The 23712-nt window shown below is 42.5% G+C and overlaps 1 protein-coding gene across 2 annotated transcripts in view; it reads right to left on the bottom strand.

Moving 5' to 3' along the window:
• CDH20 (cadherin 20) overlaps nt 1–23712 on the bottom strand; it is a 1519872-nt gene that overhangs the window by 1190577 nt on the left and 305583 nt on the right. For both annotated transcript variants that reach the window (XM_085606877.1, XM_085606876.1), the window contains exon 2: nt 2631–2713. The gene's annotated coding sequence lies outside the window, so the exon portion shown is untranslated. The remainder of the gene's footprint in view (nt 1–2630; nt 2714–23712) is intronic.

The following is a 23712-nucleotide window of genomic DNA, read 5'->3' as shown; positions in this document are numbered from 1 at the left end:
GACTTTCTAATTAGTCACAAAACTGGCAAGTCTAGGCAGTGATGCTTCTAAGCGCTGTGAGTAACACCTGATCCTATTTTCCATATTAATGACATTTAGATATAAATTCGACTGTGAATACCAATCATTTCATGGTAGAGTCTACCTCTAGGGCACATGCACTGTTTGTGTATTCAAACTATAAAGAACTCCTGTGACTGAAAAGGGGGATCCACTTATTTTCAGAAAGGAAATGTTCTCTGGGTTTTACAAGAAGTCCTAACTCTTCCTGCTGCAATGAGCAGATATTGGTTAAAGAGAAATACAAGCTTCTTTCTTCATGAATCTTTTGTATGTAATTTTTCCAATTTGCAGAGCAGATCAGTGCATGAAGAGATCAGAGCTCGCAAGCCCTCTAGCATTACAGAGAATGTGAATTACCAAAGGGAGGTACAGCCTTCCTGTTTGTAGGTTAGCTTTCAGCTGTGCAGAACATAAACGCACCATAAATCTAAGTTGCACCCTACTAGAGTTTTCAAACTATAGAGCTATTTAATGTTTGAATAACTAGGGAAGACTCTGTTATTTCCAAAGAAAAATAGTTTGGTGACATCTTGTACAATCGAATACATGCATGACCTTTTAGATGAGAATTTACATCTGCAACTCAACTTTGCAATGTTCTTTGTTTATTGGTAGGTTGCAACTAAACACCTCACATAATGGTCAATGTAAAGTTCTTGAACTTTTCAACTATATGTTGGGCAACTCACTAGTGGTGCAAATGCAAGGGAGATAAAGATCTTGTGAGAACTGACAGATTATAGGACCCATTTATAAAGTCCAGATGGTTACAACTGCTCTTTCTGATGGGTCACCATTCAAGCACAATTGAAAATCAAAAATCAGTCTTTACTACAAAAACGCATTGAAAATTCAAATTTGAAAAGAGAGAAGGCAAGAGTCCTGATGGCGAGGGGCTGTTTTGCATCAAGCGCTGGGAGGCCTGTTTGGGTAGCCATGTGCTATTCAAGTCCAACTGAATTGAATGCAAGTACAACAGACTGATTGCCTGGCACTCAGTCTTGTCATTAAGACACCATTTCTACATTAGGGTAGTAGTTCCACCTTTCTTCTGTGAAGAGAAGGACCATTTGAATATTGCCTTCTCTACAAGTTCGAACAGTAGTTAGCTAATGACCCATGAAATGTTTCTTTAAGTGAGTTCCATATGATTGAAATGTATGTCAACTAGTGAATCACTCCCTCTTGTTGTTATATTAGAGTGACGTTCACAAAAGTATTTAAGCACTTCTCTCGTGGTTGCACTAAGGGAGTCCAGATTGAAGGGGAGTTGGTTGAACTATTCAGAATTTAAAGGTTTTAATTTCATATGCCCTTGCAACTTCCAGTTTATTGATCTAGGGGCCCATTATAATGTCGGCTGGAAGGCCATCTGACAGCTCGTCAGTGGCGTTCTGCCCGACATCTGAGGCATCGGTCCAACTGCCATTTTATGATACGGGCGGTCCAACCGATGCCTGTGGGGTGAATCTGCTCTGCCTCTGACAGGCTCTAGGAGCCCATCCGGGCAGAGGGCAGATAGTGATCCCCAGACTGGAGGCGGTGACTACTCAGGCACCTGCATCGGGATTACGATGCATGTTTCCCACAGCCTTTCTATGGCGGTCTGACCACCATTGAAAGGCTGTTGAAAACGGACTTTGGTGGCCCCTAGCAGGGCCCCCATCCCCCTGGCCTCCACTATGAGGCCTGGGGGGAACCTGTGGTGCCCCCAAAACATCTGTGCATCATGTGGTAGGCACCACATGGTGCCTGACACACAGTACATGGATGTTTAAAAAGTGTAATTTTCCTAATGGTGCTTGTGCTTCAGCCCGTAGCACAAGCAGCAATACTAAAGATACGCTTTCCGAACGCCATGAAGGCGGTCGCATCCTAAGTAGGGAAGCAGGACCACTGACTCCATGTATGGTGGTCCTGATTCCGATACAATGCTGGTCAGACGCTCATCCAACGGACATCGTAATGGGGCCCTTTATGTAAATAGTGAATATTCATGGAATTCTGTTACAGTTTACTGTCCCTCAGTTTTTGGGAGATCTCAATTCTTGCGACTGTAATTAACACATTTATGTCCTCTATTACAATCTTGAAGGAATGCAATTAGTGTTTTGTCAAGAGGCAAACAAGTATTTGTAGAGAGGATAAGGGATTTTTTGTACTAGTGCGACTTTTAAACTGATTTCTCGGTGGAGAGATTCAATTCTACTGTCTTAAAAATAAGTTTTCATTTTGGGTAAAAGCTGCTTCCTGAGATGTAGTACCTCATGAACCTTTTCTGGCTGGCCTCATAAGGCTGCTTGGTTAGCCTCTTTTCACCAATTTTCAGATACATTTCCAATATGTGTAAAATAATTTGTATGGATGTACAAATATGTGACATCAATAAAAAAAATTGCAAAGAGGGCTGACAAAATGTGCACATAGGAAAGATAATCTTTTTGGCTTTTTCAAAAGTCACTTGAACTATGTAAAACAGCATTGCTACCTTATTGTTTCATATGCCATTCATCCACTAAATTTCCCCTCAAATTATAAATCAAAATGTCAAGAAATACAATTCTTACCTTGTACTGAAAAGAAGAAAATTCAGAGGTGAGATTGCAGAATTTTGACCATTTGATACATTTGTGAAGATCGTCTTCAGTGCCTGTAAAGATAAAAAAAAAGATCACCAATTATTTTATTGCTACTTATAGCATAACATACATTACCCAAAGGAGAGGAAGTGGATAAATACCCAAATACATCCTCTTAATTAACCATAAAGATCCCAATTAGTGCATTAGATGGAAGCTAACCTACACTTCACACTGTTCTATGTTTCTTGTCCATAGTGCAAGTCACCTGAAGGGATCAAAAAGATATTGATTAGAGAGGCTGCCTCACCCACATATTATTGTGGCATGCTTAATCCAAAGTGGTATCTCCACACCAGAGCAAGTGAGTACCACCCTGGTGGACACCACCTTGATAGCAATTAGATACTTTTAATAAGGACAGTAGTAGGGGTCCAGGTGAAAAGTAAAAATACCTGAGGATTCCCTTTTATTAGTGGGTACCCTTGATATGGTCAGAAAGTAGTCCCAGTAGATACCTGTTGAAGTGCAATGATTCTCTTATCCCCATATAATTGCCAGCATGTTTTTACTGGTATTTAAATCTAAACCAGTCAATGGTCTTCTTCAAGGCCTCAAAACTCCTTGCAAAACGAATTCTTCTTCTGGTTACCCACACTTTTTGCTTCATGTTTCACTGTTTTTGACTAGTCTGACTGGGATCCTGCTAATCAGGACCCCAGTCTATCTGCTTTCTCCCTAAACCTGTTATGTAATATACTTAGGTACACTCCAGATTGGATACTGGGGTACCCTTGTCAGTCCCTAGTATATGGTACCCATGTGCCCATTAGGTACCCCAGAGGCCTCCCATTGGCTGAAGCATGTATTATGCCACCCATGAGAGGTCATGCAAAATGGAACTACAGGCCTGCCAATGCAGCCTGTGTAAGTTGGTGCATGCACCACTTACTAAAGATATAGGTTCACTATATATAAGGGTCACTACACTTAAAACCTATAAGTCACCTCTGTAGCAGGCCTTAACTATCCTGAAGACAGGGTGCTTGGTTCTAAGTGAGAGGGTTCCACTGCATGAGTAGGACAACCCTGCAGCCTACGGAGTCCATTCTCCCGGGTTGTTAGTGCTACTTCCATTACGACATATAGAGTGGAATTATGCGACCGCTTGATGACCAAGACTAAAATGGCTGAAAGTAACCCTATCGTGTTTGGTGTCAAACATTGTACCACAGTAACCGGTGTGGGAGGTACAATTCCACCCCTCAGAAAACAAGCTTTGTGAGGTCCCTGGTGTTCCCGGTACCAGCCTTCTAGTCCTGGGCAGCCCAAAATGGTTGCTGCCAACCCTAGACACATTTCTGCCCTCCTCCTGCTGAGCCAAGCTCGAGCAGGGGAAGGCAGAACAATAGGCATCCTGTCACAGGGAGGTGTGACCACCTCCCAGACAGGATTAGGTGTATTAGGAGTGGGTGGGTGCGCTTGCCAGCAACCGAAATTCTGCATGAGGGGCACATTTGGTGTCCCCGTGCATAGTTCAGTTCAAACCAGTCCTCGGAGCCGTTGGCTCCAGCTCTGGCATGAAACTGGACAAAGGACATTGGAGTAACCTGCCCACAGTCCAGACCCTCCCCTGAGAGGGTCCCCTGAATCTGTCCAACCCTACTTTGTGTGTACAAAAGGGATTACCTGGCTGTAGGACCCTTGATTCAATGTGGACCAGATTCTAAACCGGAAACCACTGAACTTCGACCGTCTGGACACTGTGGACTTCGCTGGACTTCGTTTCCCTCTCAGTATGAAACATTGCCTGTGCCTGAGAACTATACAGGCTCTGTGTAGGACCTGTGGAGCATCAAGATCAACTGAAGATATCTCCCTTGAAGTGAAGGAGTCACTCCCCTGCAACCGCAGGCACCACATCTCAACTGACCGGTCTGATGGGCCTGAGCTCCAGCAACACAAGAGGTGGGTTTCCAAGTTCCTCGAGGTCCTAGCTGTCCTCTTGCCAAGTTTAAGGTCAGAATCCCTCCTGGGGGCCGCAATACCCGTATCACTGTGCACCGCGTACTTTTGCAAGTGCATATGCTTGTTGGATTTCCCAAAACAAGTGCACTGGGCTTCGATTAACCCCAACCTCTGACACCATTTCCTATAAAGAACTCTGACCTCCTCACACTGAGTGCTCTGTGGGCTGCTGCTCTGTGAAACTGCTTGATGTCCTCTTGCAACTCCTGTGCCTCCGGCCTGTGAGTCCTCTTGAGGGACAAAACTTCTTTTCTTGGGCTCCCCTGGTTGCTCCAGGCTTTCCCTGACCCCCCTGTGTTTGGTGAGACTCCTGGACCTCGCTGGTCTGAACCGTAACCTTCCTCGACCATCTTCATGGGTTACCGCTACCAAGGCTTGTTGGTGCTCCAAACGGACACTGACCCCCTCAGCACTCAAGCTCTTTTTGTGGGACAGCTCGTATCCGGCTCCTCGACATCTCCTGGTCCCAGTGGCTGCAAAGTCAAGAACCCCCTCAACGCAACTGACTCACCCGACATCTGTGGGCATTCATCTTCCGAGCGCCTGGTCACTCCTGAGTGACCCAGACTCTGTTCCCTCTGCTTTCAGGTACTCTTCATAAAGAATCCATCTTTAGATCCCGACTGACACTTTATTTCTTCCCAGCAGGGGCTCTTCTTCGAAGTCCTCCATTGAGTTTGACTGCGGTTTCCGACGCAATTTCAGCCCTATGCACCCGGCTTCCTTGGGGTATCCATGGGTGGGTTGGCTCTCCAACCTCCTAAGTTCCACGGGGTTTCTTCGAAGTCCACTCAGAAGGGTCCTTAAAGTTTAAAACTGCAACCGTGACTCTCCCATAGAATTTTACGGCGCCTGTGGTCGTGTTCCCACACTGCACCTGTCCTCTGTTGGGTCCCTACTTACTCACCTTGGGTGGTTCCTTGGGGTCCCAGTGATTCTACATTCTCTAGACACTGTCTTGACTCGAGTCGTGGTTTTATGCCACTATTTTAGTATATGGTTTGGTCTCCCCTTGGAGCCCACTGTGTATTAGTGCTATTTACTATTGTTTCTGTGCTACAGTATTGTGTGCTTTGTGATTATCTTCGTGTAGAAGATCCTGAGTCATTCTTAGAGTGTATTATATCAATAAATACATATTTTTATAACTACTGTTTGGTTTTCCTTTCATTTAACCAATACTATGAGGTTGCATTCTGGTAAAACAAGCTGCTTAACATTCCTTCAAGACTAAACCTGAAGGATGCTCTCCACAGCTACCACTTGGATAGTTTTCTAAGGTTATTTTTGACCTCTTAAATCACCATAAGGGTTGTTTGGACTTGTGCAAGGTGCCCACTTTAGTTAGTGGACAGCATATACCAGGCCAACTTCTCACATTGGTGTGCAGTGGGTAGGATTCAAGCCTTCATTCTTTTACCAGATAAATCTTTGTATTGATTACATGAAAACCACTAAGTACTAGGTACATATAATACTAGCTTAGAATAAGTAAGTTCTACTGAACTTAGTGTTGGGTAAGTCAAGGGTTAGCACATCCTTTCTCCAACCTCAGTGAGTTTAGTTCCCAGTAGGTTAGGTAGGTGAAACACCTCACCACACTAAGGGGCATATTAACAAGCTCCGGCGATAAATATCGCAAAGCGCGCTTAGCGCTTGCATATTTATCGCCGGCTATCTCTGGAATTTATCGCCCGGTTAGCACGTTATCAACAACGTGCATCGCTGAGGCGATAACAATTCCAGAGATAGTGTGGATATCGCAGTTTTCCATGGTGGAAAACGGCGATATCCTAGATGATGGGGCCTGTGGTCTTAGCCACAGAATCCACCCCCCATGTTAAGTATGCCTTAGTCAGGAATTTAACAGAAGTTAAATTCCTGCGTTAAGGCATACTTAACACGATTTAAATAATCATTAACGTTCCTTGTTAATATCGCGAAGCTGCCTTTGCGATATTTTCCCTGGTTGGTTTCACAGCCACGCCTACTTTGCATCTCATTAGCGATGCAAAGTTAGGCGTGCTGGAAACCGGCGCTAAGTCAGCAAAACACGCGATAGCGTGTCTTTGCTGATAAGGCGATAAAATTATCGCAGCTTTTTGGACGAAAACGGCCGCAAAAGCGGCAATAATTTTATAGCGCTGCCTTGTTAATATGCCCCTTAGAATGTCTACTAAAGGAGATGCCAGTGGTTCCCTGCCCTCTAGATACAATGAGCTTTCCTTCCAAGAATTGAATGCCCTGTGTGCCTCTAGAAAGCTGAAGACAGGGAGAAGTGCCAACACTCAACGTCTAATAGAGATGTTACTGTTAGATGACCTAAGGAAGACCCCTGGGTCAGATGAACAGGACAGAGTGGGTGGGACAGGGAATGAAGACAGGTCAGGAGGTGACATCATTTATGACCTGGAATCTAACCCTGACCAGGAGGACCAAGATGGGTCCCACCTGGATAACTCAGATCTTCCAGAAGGTAGTGGAGAAGGCCATGATGGTCCCCCCTTCACCACTCCTGGCAGAGTGCAGAGTTTACCAAGGAGATCTCGATCGCCCTCTGCAGAGTCTAATCACTATCGACAGTCTGTAGTCTTTTTGCATGTTCTACACATTCGAACCTACTGCAGCTTTATTTTTTTTTTAATGACTTGTATTGAACTGTTTCCAATATCTTTTATAAACAACAAATGTCTGTTGAAAAGTGGATTATTAGTAGGGGAAAATGTATATCTACCGCTGGCAATAAGGCCACTAACACAGTTGAGGGATCAGAATAGGTCTTAGAATATTATTCCCATGCTCAACACTTGGTAGCTTGGCAGCTTAACTTCAAGATAGGACACCGTGTATCGACAGGTAAATGGGGTGGTGGCTGCTTTTATCTCGCTATACCTCAATTCAGGCTATGAAGTTTCGCTTGTTGGTACTTCAGGCACAGCTTATGACTTGCGGAGCTAGTTTGTTCTGGTGATTTCTACGCGTGTCTCTCTTGGTCTAAGTTAATTTTATACATATGAGACACTCGCGGTTTGGGACCCGTATATGTTGATGATGCCTTACATCTTCGGTCCTTGTAATTTATTTGAAAATACATCCATCTTTATTAAGGAGACGGGTTATATTGGCCCCTTATGAGGCAGAAATGACACCATGCTGTCTATCCATATACAACATCTTTAGGATGATCCAGACATGTTGGCATTCTGTTAGGGTGGTCTGACGAGAAATGTGACCTGTCTTTTCTTACGTTGATTCTATTGATTTTACCCTCAGAAAACGGTGATCTGAGGGCACACTCCCCTTAAGGAAGAGGTAAACTAACATTACCCCTTAGGTGAGTGTTGTTTTTGTGTTATTGTTTTGTTCTGTTTAGTGAGATGTGCATTAAAGTGCACATTCCTTCGTTTTTGAATCCACGTGTGAATTGTGATGCTCACGTGTGTGGTGTTTGGTGCAGGAAACATGTAATGGTTTCAATATTAATTATGGTACGTATATATGTTTTTTGTAGACATCGGACCTGACTGAAGCTGGTGCCTTTGTCCAAGAATTACCATATTCAATTAAGTATGGTTTTGTATGTCTATTTTATTGAGTTTATACACAGAGTGACAACATCATAGGTCCTGATGAATGCCGCGAATTGATGTTCAAACTGGCAGAAACATGTCGACCATTGATAAATAGGATATTCTTTCAGTCCTTTATCACATGCTTTTACTTTAGCCCATGGGGACTACAATTAAACTTTTTTGTCACCCAGGAGCTAATTTTAATGCACCTTTTTGTTTTGTATTGTGCACTCTGTCCCTTACTCCCATTGCCTAAATTGGTAACTCTGTAAAAACACCTCACGCTCCTCTCATTTTTTGTGGAGAGTTGTAGCCCACACTGTCTACCTTGCGGTGGCAGTGCGCAAGAGGGGACCCAATGATGAAGCATGTCACCTCTGGGTGAGTGAGGGTACTCGTCTTTATAAATTAAGACTTTTGATTCTATTTCTTGTCTTCCTGCTAATAGACCCAGTAGTGACCTCTCTAGGTCAATAGCATTCCATCACCTCTGTGAGATATATAGCTTAACTTCAAAGACAGGTATGTAAAGCATTTAAAAACACAAATTCAGTAAATAATTAAGACACAATGAACAATAAAAATCCAATACAATTTATACAAATAGGAAATATGTTTATATTTTAAATGACACCAAAATGACTAAAATCAAATGTAGGGAACCGGAGATATGATTATGTAAAGATTTAACATTATATAGCACATAGAAACGTATAGTGCCTACTGGGACTTCTGGTCGCAATAGAATGGGTCAAAGTCAAAGTTTCAGGCCAACCGCGATGGAGCCCTGCGTGGCTACCCCTCGCGGTTGGTCTCGGTCAAAGTTTTCACCTTCTGACTTAGAAACTTTTCTGGAGCTTTTTTCAAAAGTTGCTCCAAACTTCTGGAACTTCTTCTTGATGTTCCCCAAAAGGTTCCAAAGTTTCTCAAGCTTACTCCAAGAGTCTGGAAACTCCAAGATGGTCCATGAAAGAAAGTTGGGGGCAAGCCCTTACAAATCCAGTGGTAGTGCTCCAGGTTGAGGATTATTGGTAGTGATGTTCCAGGTGAGCTCTGTTTACCTGTAACTTTCAGGGAGTCCACTCGTTAGTCCTTTTACAGCAAGGTAGTACACAGGGCTGTAGTTCTAGATGGTGCACAAGACACAATCTGCAGAGTGCAGGCCTTAGTGATTGCACATCAAACTCCTCAGCATGGCCCTTCTTGCTCTTTTAGGTTTCAAGCAGTAGATCCGAGAGGCTCTGCCCCTCTCAGATACCTATTCCAAATTCTCTGAGTCAAGCAGGAGGGCACTCTTGTTCAATGGGGGGGGGGCAGTTTAACACCCTAAAGTATGACCACATCCTTCAAAGTGTGGCACTATTTTATCTCAGAGTGCACCAGTTCTTCCAAATTCATTTTGGCTGATTTTCCAGCAGGGAGAGAAGTGCTGGCTAAACACACCCCTAGGATGGCTAATCTCCATAGTCTCTCCCCTGGCATCTGCTTATTCCTTAAGAATCTGGCTGGGTTCAAAATAGTAGATTTGTAAATGACACTAGTGTCTTCCCCTTCCATTGAAGTCCATTGTTTACGACTCCTCCCCCTGCTCTGGCATTCTGATGTAACAGAACACTGCCCTCCCAGCAGAGCTGGGTAACCCTGGGGGCTCTTTATCACCTCTTCAAAAGAGCCTGGCTAATCCACTTAACTCTGAACAATCTGGACAAGCCACTGGAAGGCTGGATCTGGGCTTACAGACAGGAAAGTCTTATAACTTCTTGTCTGTACATTTTAGGAGAAATTCAACACTGGCATATTATTGGATTTATCAATATCAATATAGGAAGTCTTTGAATGCTATTTTATATTTCTCCTAGTGGGATTTATTAGTTAATCTCTTCTTGCCATTTTAAAATATATGGCAGGGGATTTCCAATGGGAAAAATGACTTGGGCATTTTTCCAGCACCAGGGCTTATAAAAACATATTTTATAAGTACTCTGCCTATATCTACAGGACCCCCCACCTCTGGAACACCTAGGTGAGACTTTAGGGGTTCTGAATAGGTAAAAATGTTGCAGATCCTCCCTCCATATTGTATAACAATGTGGGGAGTGAAATGTGCAATTTCACTTACCCAAGGGCATATAAAACTTATTTTATAAGTGTCGGTCTTATAAATACCTGACCCCCCCACCCCTGGGACACTTAGGGGAGACACAGGGGGTACCTAATATGCTCAAACATTGTAGGGTATCCATTAGTAAGTGCCCATACACCAAAGTCGAGTTTGGGCACAATTGACTTTTTTTTAAAGCAGTCCTGCAACACAGGGCTGCTTTTAAGCTGACCTTAGGCATCAGCAGTGCACACATGCACGTGCAGAAAGGGCTGCTGGCCTCTAAATTGCCATGCGCTATTATATACTAGGGACTTAGAGGTAGTTTCAATCCCCCTGCCCTATTATGTACTAGGGCCTTATATGGTAGGTCATGCCAATCACAGGGGTACCCTAACCCATAGTGTACCCTAGTATATGTAGGTGTTTTCACTATATTCTAAGGGTCTCTTTCAGCATAACAGTGGCCCTGGACTCTGCCCCATGGTCAGTCAGAGTCAATTACCACCAGTGGCAGTCAGCAAAAAGTTGATGACTTTGCAACAATATCGAACAGGTTTTTGATTAATTTTGTACTAGAGGTTCCATTTTTATACTTCATGGTTGCAAACATGCTCTCTCTTTCAAATGAAAGATGTACGCATAAAGGATTTAAGCGGTATTTGGGAAAGGTGGTGGTGTGACTATGTAATATATCGGATCAAGTACCCCTGCCATACATGAATAGGACATTGCAAGTCACCTCTGAGTTCAATTACCTCATAAAGGAACTCAGTCTTCAGCCTCGTTTCTCTATATTGCTATGGAACTAGTCAGTGATTTGCAATATCCTTATAATGTACCGCAGGGGGGTACTTTATCCCTTATATAATATGCTTACTTAAAGGCACATATAGGCAGCCCTCTTCATCAATTGGTCTGTTGTTGTGTCATTCACATTTTTCCACCCACCACAGCACATCATATTGAGCAATTGGTCAATCCACTTTAACCAGTGGCTAACATCACTGTCAATGATAGCATTCTACCTTTTCCACATGAAACACATCTATACATAAAGTAGTACCTTTAATGACAAAGTACACTATAACAATGTCTGCTACACTATAACAATGTCTGCTTTTGCGATATCAAAACACACTTTACTTTTCCGCAATTTTTTTCTATATTGGTGAGGGCCCATCATCTTCCCCAAACACAAAGTTTTACAAAAGTCATGACAAAATAAAACAAGCATTAGAAAAGCCAAAAGGCAGACAGCCCTGCCAATGGTTGTTTTGAAGACTGGGACTAAATAGCTACCTTTCCACAAATCCTGTACCAGTTACATATTTACATATTGTATAGATTGTTTTGCATAAAGAAATATATTCAGCAGTGTACCAAGTTCCTGAGAGGCATGACATGTTTAAATGGTCGAATCAGATCAGGTACCAATTGGTTTTTCAAGTAGCGATATTTACTTGTGCGTAAAATGCAATCCTACCATGTTAAACGTGTTTTAAAAGAAAATGCAAAAAACAAAAGTCTTGAAACATCGCTTTTTAAAGTTATAACAATTTTTCTTTGGGAATTTGTGATTGGTAGTATCCTAAAATATACGGTTCTGACGTAGGCACATGCTTCCTTATGTTTAACATGTTGGCGCAGTACCTCCCATAGTAATTTCAAGGAATGCTGATAATGTCAGTCAGAAATCCTGCCCTTATATGTGTGCTTAAACACAAATTCTGTTTCAATTTCACACCTGGGATGTTCGCTTTTCCGAAGCTTAGTGTGCATGAACGGATGGACCATCCTTAAACTTCATGCTCTGAGGCAGTTGGTGGCAATTAAATTAAAAAGATAATTTGTCAAATACCACCCTCCTTACTACACCTCACTTCCTCTGTCTCACCTCTCTCTTTCTCTCTGTACCCATCTCTACACCTCTGTGTGTCCGCCCTCTCTCTCTCAACTTGATATTCAACACGTATGTGTGTGTGTGTGTGTATATATATATATATCACTGAAAAAACCATAGGTTTCACACATGTTATAGTTAGTGGAAATTTTACTGATAAAAAACCAATGAAATTGCCCCGTTATAGTTAGCGCAGGCAACTATAACTCACGCGACCACAATCCTCTGCTGATGCTAATACTGTATTTAGACACTTATTTGCCCATGTCTTCTTCCATACATTTTTAGCTATACATATATTACAAATATTTTTTTTTCATAAAGACACATATGTCATCAGCAGAGGATTGCGGTCGCGTGAGTTATAGTTGCCTGCGCTAACTATAACGGGGCAATTTCATTGGTTTTTTATCAGTAAAATTTCCACTAACTATAACATGTGTGAAACCTATGGTTTTTTCAGTGAATTTGCAAGGTTTTTTAAATGCTAATTCCTAACTATAACGTGTGTGAAACCTATGGTTTTTTCAGTGAATTAGTACGGTTTTTTAAATGCTAAGTTTTTTTCCCTTATAATAAGCCCTGTACATTTGGTGGCCTACGGCCACCAAAAGCACAGGGGGTGGGGTAAGTGTGGATAGTGTTTTTTTCCATTGTAATAAGCCCAGCACATTTGGTGGCCTTCGGCCACCAAAAGCACAGGGGGTGGGGTAAGTGTGGATAGTGTTTTTTTTATTTTTATTTTTTTACCGTACGCTTACCGTAAGCGTACGGTAAGCGTACCCCGCGAAATTGCCGAAAAAAAAATAAAACCGTTTTTGCACTTGGGGGATGTTTGGGGACTCCCTCAACATGACTATGTGGGAGGGAGTTGTCAAAACAGCCCCTTTACATGTTTTTGGGCTTCCGATTTTAAAAATCTCTCTCAGTGCGAGAGACAAAATGGCGGCCGCCGCTTCCTGGTTTCGGCCGATTCGAATGTTTACTAAGATCTAAGAGCCAATCAGAATCGCGCTCGCGCACGCCACCGTACGCTTACCGTAAGCGTACGGTAAGCGTACCGTAAGCTGGCTCAGATATATATATTGATTTAAAGGCTATTTTCTCAGAATCTACTGAACAGATTTACACCAAACCTACAAAAGGCACTTCCTTGACCTAGGGACTACCTCTCTGCCAAATTTTGAGTAATTCTGTTCAGCCATTCGGGCTGTAGCTCGTTCTAAAGGTCCTATGGAAAAATGCATGGGAAAAACGCGTTTTGGGACCCCCCTTTTATCTCAGCCCCCGCTTGACGAATCCCCCCGAGACTTTCAGGGTAGGAGCGGAGCGTAGCGCCCCACCTATTTTGAGAAATTCGCGAGGATTCGTCGACCGGCGCCAAAGTTATTCAAAATAGAATGTTGAGGTTTTCCTATGGAAACGTGGTCCTAACTATAACTACCTACTGGCTATCGCCAGTAGGTAATATATATACAAGTCTACATATGTATATGTATATATACACACAAATACATATATGTACGAGATCTCTCTCAACCCAGTCTTTATCATTCTCTCTCATGACCTCACCTCTATCTTCTACTCTACATCTCTAACTCTTTCTGTCCATCTAAATGTCAGTATATCTCTTCCACTCATTTTAACCCTCACTTAACCTCACATCTCTCATTACCTTACCTCTGTCTCTCCATATTTAAATACTTCACCTCTCTACCTATCTCAGGCTTCTTTCTACCTTAGCACTCTCCTTCTTTCCTCACTCTACCTTACTCTATCTTATTTCTCTTTCTGTACAACTACTGTCTCAACCTCTTCTGTCTCTCGACACCAATTTTCGTCTCTTGCCTCTACTTAACCTTTCAATTTTAACTCACCATTCATTCATGCATTCATTCATTCCTCTTCAACTGCCTCCTCTTTCTTTCTCTGTTCCGTCGAGCTCACCTCTCACGCTATCTTACTCCTTTCTCTCTAATTATCAGATTTCAACCCATGAAATTCCTCAAAGAAGTTTTTTGTTTTTTACTGTTGCACCAAGAATGCCAGTTGTGCAGGGGTATTTTATTTATGACTATAAGTATTCGTCAATTACAGTTTAATTTCAAGCACCATGTGCAGGCTATTAAACATTCAGCAAGTCACTCTTACCATGTCTTTCCTACAATGGGACAAACAAATGGATTAGACATTGAGGGGAAGATTTATCAAACTTTCACGCAGCGCAGCAAGCCACCTTGCTGCGCTGCATGAAAAGGAACAGCCAGCAATGCACCGTATTTAACATTATACGGCACACTTCCTGTCCTTTCCTTTCACTGACGCCCTTCTGTTTGCCTAGTGCCAATGCAGGCACTCTTGCATCATGGTGCAAGTGTGCCTACCATCTATCAGAGCTGACGGCTGCTCTTCACTCGTCCGTACAGATCTTGCAGCACAATAGCCCTTATCAATGAGGCCCTCGCAGCTGCTCTGCTTTATGATTACCACAACTCAGACGTCACGTACACTTTTGCCCTGAAGAAGTTCATTGCTATGAACGAAACGCGTTGGCTGACAATTTTCTACATTTGGATTTTCACAATAAAAGACTGTCTAAAGACATATTCCAAAAGACTGTAATACTTAATGAAACTTCTTTCTTCATATATAAAAGGTGGTGCACCACTCCCTTCTTGGGTGCAAGTGTGCCTAAGTGTAGGCAGAAATGTTTGTGTGCAGGAAGGAGTACCTTCCTGCTCAAAAACAAACCTCAGAGACATTGTCCTTTTTCTAAGTGTGCGGCAGAATGCAATGTACTTAGAAAGATAAAATAACGTAGAGAAATAAAGATATTTCTCCTCGTTTCCCCTCCCCTTGAGAGGCGTAGCATTTTGATGCATTCTCAGGTCTATCACTAATGGTAAATCAGGGAGTGAACCAAAATCCATGGGTGGGTGTGTGGAAACAACCACGCTCCACCCATGGAACGCCTCCCTGGGGCAGAGTAATGAAACGCAGCGATTTGTGCTGTGTTGCATTACTCTAGATTTATCAAGCCATGCAGGGCCACGCAAGGTGGCCTTGCATGGCTTGACAAATTTTACTCGTGTCATGTAGCCCTTGCGGCCACTTTTGTGTGGCACAAGGGCGGTTTACGTGGTGGAAGGGCAACGCAACACATTGTTAAATGTGCCCATGAATTTCCTGTAAAATATTGTTGTAGCAAAACAAATAGTAATTTACCTCCAAGTGCAAAAAGAAACAGGTTTATCAATGCTTGTTCAATCTTCATTTTGGAAAGCTGGCAGCTTGAGCTTTCAGCTCATTTGTGTGCTTGTTTCTGAAAGTTTAATGAATAATTTGGAATTGTTTGGCATCACAAGGGCCTGAATTTGTTAAAAATTGAAAAGTATGTTCAAAGTTGTGCCAAACAGGGGGCCCCAAAATACTTAAGTGGCACTGAGAGACTACATTTATACTAGATGGGCTTTTAGTACCCAAATTACATGTTGCTTAATTGCTCACCATTGGTCCCCATTGCTTTCCATTAATTTGAATGCCAGAATTCTGCATGGCAGATCAAAAAGCTTCTATAAAGTTGTGTGTTACCTTTTTGTTATTCCTTAGATTAAATGTATTCTTGTGACTCAAACTCCTATTCAAGAAGTGGCAGGATGAAAGGCTGTTAAACGTTTCATTTTTGCATGTGAATTGATGAACAAGCAGCGGCGCGATCAATTAATAATCTGTCTCGCGAGGATGGAAGTGAAACTGTGAAGCGGCGCCCGACAAAGCAGCTCAGAAAAGCCGGACCTGGCAAGCAGTCATGTCTAGACAATTCCATAACAGATATTTATCCCTGAAACAATAATAGCTAGGCACTTTGTAAAATGTCAGAAACATTTTCTTTGAGGTGAGGCTTGACAATGTATTTGTTAGAAAAAATTGAGCCATTTGTTGTTTTCAACAGGATTGCAAGGACAGGTGTGAGGCTGAAAAATACATTCTGTACCCATTGCGGGTCGAAGGTTAAGCTTCCTGTCAGAAGGAAAGTGTCCTCCGATGTGGTACAAACAGAAAAATTGTACAGACTTCTGTAACATTGGAAGAGATTGGCTGCTGGCCAGCAGAGGATATTGAGAGTCAGTTAAAATTTCATGTGGACCCTAAGGAGTTGTATAAAAAATGTAACTTAAATATGTCGATTGGATTTTCGTTTTTTTTTTATTTCAGTGGTTTCCAAATTGGACTTTGCTGCTTTACTTTACAGTGAAGGGGTTGTCTCTCTCTAAACCGGTTCCATCTTAGGGTGCATCCCTGAAGAAGCACCAAATAGTGGTCTCTACCCTCTCATTTTCTTAGAAACATCTCATGTTTGCCCCAGTTCAGGTGTGAATATTTCATGCATCTCCTACACTCCTCTAGTAGGTGTAGTGTCTTGCAAGTTAGCAATGACAGAACCCTTTTGGCTCCTGATTGACTCTGTAGAGCAGTGAAGTAAGTGATAAAGCAGAAAGCAACGAAGGCTCGTTTAGAATGTTGGGTTTGCAGTTACAGGCAGATGAATTAAGACATGTAATACTAAGCTCCGTGTGTGGCATTGTCATTGGCGAGTACCCAGGCTGGGAGGACGCTACAAGATAAATGTCCAGCCACTGGACAGATATGTAAAGGTGGTGGGAAGGAGACCCATTTTATGATGGTTTGAAAAGTGAAAAAAAGAGTAAGTGCGTCAGGATGCAAAGACAAATTGGATGTCAAAACGTTTCCAAAGCAACGTTCGACACCCCCCCACAAGGCCAAGAGGCGAAATCAGTTAAGACACATCGACACCGAACGAAATTGATTGTCATCTAAATCATTGTTTAATAGTTATTTTGTATCAGTATCAAGTGAAAGTTAAGAAGGTTGTTCTATGTCGTTTTTTACCTCAGAAAAGAGTGTGCATGTTGGACTGGCCGCATGTGAAGAAAAATATCAGTCAATGAAAAGTCGAAATTCCAAAGCATCAAAGTCATTCAAATATTGTCCGAAGATTACACTGAAAGTAAATGGTTGTTTGATACCTTTCATTATTGACAGTGGTGCTTCAATAAACATTCTGCCTAAGAAGAAATATAATGAATTGTCTCCATTACCACAACTTACACCATCAAAAACCAAAGTGTATACATGAACTGCATTGCCACTCTTAAAAAGCCATGGTTCATTTGTAGAGAGGATGAAACACAAGAAAATGAAGGTTCATGCACCCATCCATGTGCATTAAGGTACAGCCTCAAGTGCCTGCCAACTCAATTTGAACACAACTGCTGATATGGGACTAGTTTCCATATACAAAAACACAAATACTCACCAGGAAATAGTAAGTCAATTTCCTTTGTTGTTTTGTGGTTTAGAAAAGCTTAAGACTGTCAAGGTAAAGTTGCATATTAATGAGGACGTCCAACATAGACAAATTGCTTTTCACTTCCATGAAGCTACTGAAAAAGAACATGAATCGTTACTTAAGCATGATAACTTTGAGAGTTCCACTGGTCCAACACCATGGGTTTCTTCCATAGTGGTAGTGCTTAGAAAGCACAGTGAAGGAACTGTATGCATATGCGTTGCCATGCGTCAGGCAAACAAGACAATTGAACGAGAACGACATCCAGGTCCACACATTGCTGACATGAAAACACAATTAAATGGCGCAAAGTTCTTCTCTCACCTTAATAATGATATAGGTTATCATCACTTGAAACTCAAAGACAACTGCAGGTACATTACAACCTTTTCTAACCGTTTGTCTGTTTTGATACAAAAGACTACATTTTGGTGTGCATTTGCTGCAGAACATTTTTAAGACATCATGTGATGTGTCATAAATCTGTCATGAATGTGTTCAATTATAGCGGTGACATATTGGTTTTCAGAGCTACACAGAAAGAGCACTATAAAGTTCTCATATAAGTAAGTCACTTACTGGATGATGCCAGTTTGACTTTGAATGCAGATACGTGTGAGTTCCATAAGACATAGCTAAAATTCTTTGGCCATATCTCTTTTCATGGGGGTATGACTCCTGATCCTGCTAAAGTGCAAGCACCGTCTAATGCTGATGTCCCACAAGATGTTTCTATTGTGCATAATTTTTTTTGATGTGCCTAGTTAATGTTCCCGATATATACAAGACTTTGCCACTGTAAGTTCTCCCCTGAGAGACATGGCAAAAAATAATGTTTCATATCTGTGGTCACATGCATGTGAGAACTTGTTTAAGAAAATCAAACAAGCCATTGAGAATGCTACTGAAATGGTGTACTTCAATCTGAAAATTCATACAGTTTGTTGTTGATGCTAGCCCAGTTGGGTTAGGGTCTATCCTTGTACAGCACAGCAAACACCCACATGCTCAAAGGCATATTGTGTCATGTGCAAGTGGCAGAACAATCTTATTAACAACCTGAAAAAGAAAGTTTAGCCATGGAGTGGACTTGTGTACATTTCCATGTATTCCAGTACGGAGGGCCTTTTATGCTGGTAACTAATCATTAAGCATTACTGACTATATTTGGCAATCCCAAGGCCAAGATGCCACCTTGCAATAAATAATGGGGACTAATGTTACAAGACTACAATTATGCCATTGTGCATCATCCAGGGAAGAGTCAGAATTCTGCTGACTGCTTTTCCAGAGTGCCTATTCAAGGTAATAATACTCCATCCAAGACGGCTGAAGCCTATATCAATTTCATTGTAAAATCAAACACATCAGCTGCCATTTTGTTAACCCAGGTGATGACTGCCACGAGCCATGAAAGTGGCATGCTAACGTTAACGTTAAATTACACCTCAGTAATTGAACCAACACACTCGACCTCTCACCAGTGGTGGTGAATATCACAAACATAAAAATGCCAAAGATGACCTGCCCATAACTCAGGAAGGAGTTATTCTGGGAGGGTTGAGAAGGCTGATTCAGGAGAGTCTGCGACAGAACATAATTGAAGTGGCCCACAAAGGACATTGTGGAATCATTGCTACAAAACGAGCTGTCTGAAACAAAGTCTGGTTTCCTTATCTCAATGAGAGGGTTGAAAACAAATTAAAGCCCTGTCATCTATGCAACTGCCTTTCTACAAAAGTTACTCAACACACCTTAAACATGTCAGAACTCCTAAAGTATACATAAGAAAGGCTAGTCATTGACTTTTTCGGTCCACTTGACAATGGACAACACCTGATGGTGATTGTGGATGAATATTCTTGATTCCCATTAATTGAAGATCTCTCATCTACCACTCAAGACTGAATCATTGAGAGAGTAGATGGCATCTTTAGAACATGGGGTATGCCAGCCATATTGAAATCTGACAAAGGCACTCCTTTCAAGAGTTGAGAAAACAAAGATTTCTTAGAGCATATGAATATAAAGCATCAGAAGAGCTCACCTCTGTGGCCACAAGCCAATGGACTTGTTGAGCGCTTTATGCGCACACTAAAGAAAGCAGTGCATCGTGCTAGTCTTGAGAAGCTCAATTTAAGAACTGTGTTAAACTCTATCCTAAGAGCTTATCCTTCACTCACTCACTCAACCACAGGTTAAAGCCCTGTGACATTGATGTTTGGGAGAGTAATGACAACCAATTTACATCAATGGACCAATCAGATACAGAAAAGTGAGAACGCAACTCTTGAGAAGAACTTGATTAATAAACAAAAGAGGAAAGCATATGCCGACTGTTAGAAATGGGATTTCTGGTTGGCTAGGGCAAGCGCCTAAGCCAGGCAGAAGCCACAACTTTAGTCAGGGCAAGGGAGTTACACACTGAAGATAACCCCTGCTCACCCCCTTGGTAGCTTGCAACGAGCAGTCAGGCTTATCCCAGAGGCAATGTGTAAAGCGTTTGCACAACACACTCACACAACAGCAACACATTAGGCATACCACAAAAGAAACTCCACATAATGTTATAGAAAAAATAGCCTTTGTACGTAAACTACTTATCCACAGCCAAGCTCCCTCCGCCTTAACACATGTGCATAAGGCCACTCCCAGGGCTCACGGGCACCTGACTTATCCAGCCCGAGCACAGGGCACTGAGCTATTTTCACTGCTACCCCCAAAGCGCAGCTACAGCACTTCGGAGCTAACCGTGGGGGCCGCATAGCATTTACAGGAATGGAGCCTCCGTCGAGGGTTGCTACCCCGTCCTGCTCTCGTGTGCTCCCAAGAAGATAGGTGCCAGAAAGGGGGAGGGGCGTCTGAATGAACCCATGTGAATGATCTGATGTCGGTTTGGGGAGGGAGGAGGACAACCAGTGGAGGACATCATCTATGAATCCCATTTGAGAAGTCAGGGTGTTGAATAGCTATTGGTGCTGAAGGCAGCTAATTGATTAAGAAGAATCTAGGAAGATTCCATTAATAATTCGTAATTTCCGTGCTGCATTATGATCAAACCTGGATCGATAGTCATGCAGTAGATGGTTGTCATTGAAGTGATCTTGGAGTTGTGTATAGACTGTTTTTCACTTTTTTGCCAATGAAGGGTAGGTGATTTATGGACTGGTAGCTGGCATCACTGTGTAGTGTTGGCTTCTTCATTAAAAGGGAGGCGCAGGCCAGTCTTGAGACCTTTTCGGAAAATGTCTTGAGTGAGCAAGTTGTTGCCAATATTAAATAGGGGTGTGAGAGTTCTTGTCCTCAGAGGTCTTTGTTGAAAGACAAAGGTAAGACCTCATCTTCAATGGAGGTGGAATTGAGAGCTGAGGATTTTGATGAGGCTGTGAGATACAGGTCTATGAATGAGGACCATTGTGTAAAGAAACACATAGAGCATGGTGTAAGAGGAGACAGATGCATAAAGTTCTTGATGTACAATTGGACATTTTGTATTCTTTCACTGAATGAGAGGTTAATACCATACATGTGTCTGTGGAGTGTGGGATTGGAAAGTCAGGGGATAGTTTTAACCCTTTAAACTCTTTAATCATGTTCTGCTTCTGTTGGCTGCTTCATTGATGTAGTTGGTACAATACTTGGCTTTGGCTGTTGTGATGAGTTGTCTATGAATTGCATACAGGGACTTTAATAGAAGAGGTCGTTGGAGGTTCTATCTTTCCATTTTCTTTCTAGTCTGTAGAAAGAACATTTGTTATCAAAAATATCTTTTAACTACCAATGTGCTGATGGATTCGGTATGCACTTGCATTTTTTCATCTGTAGAAAGGCCGTTTGCATATTTCTCCTGAAATTAATTGGGATGAAGCTGCAATAGAAAATGTTTGCCAACCGCACCTGGTGAGTGCCAGGAAGGTAGTTGTTGCACTGATAAAAAAATACTTAAATAACAGTGTTCGAAATTCCAGTTGACTTTTAACAAATGATTTATGCTTCATGCATTGGGCAGCATTTGGGTTTTGAGAGATAGGCTAAGTCGCTGTGGAGAAAAGTCCAGAAGACTGCGGTGGTGTCAGTTGGTTTCAGCTGATGTTGTTTAGCAGAATGTACCTTGCTGTTCTGTGTCACAGGTGTAAGTCAAGCTGAATGACCAACTCACCCTGCACTCCCAGGTTAGTTCTGTGATGTCCTCCTCCTTTCTTTCACTTCGCACCATCCGTAAAGTTTCCCGTTTCTTTTCTTTTTCTGCCCTAAAACTCATTGTCCTGGCGATGGTAATCTCCCGCATAGACTACGGCAACGCTCTATATTGTGGCATGCCCGCCTACAGTATGCGACGACTACAGCTGGTCCAAAACCAGGCCGCCTGCCTGGTCTACAACCTGGCCAAATTCCACCACGTCACGCCGCTTCTCAAGTCCTTGCACTGGCTCCCTATTCGAGAACGAGCCCAGTTCAAGATGGGATGTATCACCTTTCAGGCTCGGGTCGGCGCAGCCCCTGCCTTCATCTCCTCTGAAATCAAAGCCTACGCCCCCGTCAGGGAACTACGTTCATCCTCCCAACATCTATTGACAGTTCCCCGCTTTAGGTGCAAAAAGTGGGGGGGCACGAAATTCTCTACACTTGCCCCAGCCTTCTGGAACTCTCTTCCCGTCCACCTTAGATCTTCCACTCAATACTCGCATTTCCGAAAGGCGCTCAAAACCTTCCTTTTTTCAAAAGCCTTCTCATTATACCTATCATATTCTCCCCCTCCTCCTGGATCTCCTTATCCTCCCGGGTCCAGTACCTCAAAGCGCCATGAAACCGCCAGGTGTACGTGCGCTCTACAAATGTTTTAAACTCAACTTAAACTCAAACTCAAGTCAAAGACTAAAACCTCCTTGCTGCTACTTGAACCAATTGACACACATAATAATTGATCATGTGACATTTGTGGTACACACAGAATGCAGCTACTGCACATACAACAGTCTGATCCACAGAATGAGGATTTCTGTATTGAACCAGGGTAATCAAAACCAGGATTTCAAAATCGGCATCTGGGAGCCAGCCCTGTCAAAACACTAGGTGCCTTTGTGATGTACAAATTTTCTGCATGTCTATATTGATCCCAAACTTGCATTTGGAAGTGAACAGGGATACTTACGAGGGGGGAGTTCGAGTAAAATACAATTCCCCGTGTAGTTATATCAGTGTGAAAGAAAAAGGACTCGTAGCAGCCATTTTATGTAATTTTGCCTTGGCAGCACCTCTCTTCTGGCTCGGTATGATGGCTGTGTTTAGAATAAATGGCACACAGAGGAGATACAGATTATTAATACAATTTTCCCTTGAGGCTATCTGTCTGAAGGATTTTCTCTGCCAACTCAGAAGTGCACTATCATTTGTGATTTGCAGCAGATTGACATGTAAGAGGGAAGGGAGGAGGGGCATTTGCCATAACTGGTTCAGAATTGACTGGAAAGCTGCCTGTTCATATTTCAGTGCTAAGTGCCTTTGATCTTAACGATGTTGCTAGAAATGTGCCACCTACAGGGGAAGGAACAAAATGGAGCTGAAGAAATCCATCATAGGCGAAATAATATACGACTCTCCTTTGATGTCGTGCTATGATGTAAAGAAGACGGAAGAACATGGAGGTTCTTTCCCAAGCTCTCTTGACATGAGAAGCATGCAAGATTATTCCTGATTAAGAATCTAAATTAGGCCCACAGCACTGGTTGGAGCACCTTTCGGTATGAGTAAGGGGGCGTGTCATAATCTCCTCTCTGCACCTCACCCATATAGAAGGAGTCTGTGTGTTTCATTTCTCTTTGTACAGTACACATATTAACTCCAAAAATCTCTGAGTTAGTGCGTGGGCATGGCAGTTCGGCTGGACTGTTCTCATGAGGAGCAGGGTCAAGTCTGATTTCTCACTTTGCTCCGTCCATCATCTCCTTGTGTTTGCTTTGTTTACCCTAAGTTGGCAGGGTATGCCCAGACATGGGTCCCTTGCTCACTTTGCCACTGGATTCAAGCTATCTTGGCAGATGAGGGGGTGAAACCCCAAAACCGGTCCTAGGATGCTTATTTCCGGTCCAGGGAAG

This window comes from Triturus cristatus, chromosome 5_2, assembly GCF_964204655.1.
Source record: "Triturus cristatus chromosome 5_2, aTriCri1.1, whole genome shotgun sequence".
In the NCBI taxonomy this organism is placed as follows: domain Eukaryota; kingdom Metazoa; phylum Chordata; class Amphibia; order Caudata; family Salamandridae; genus Triturus; species Triturus cristatus.
This window is presented reverse-complemented; position numbering and strand designations above follow the sequence as displayed.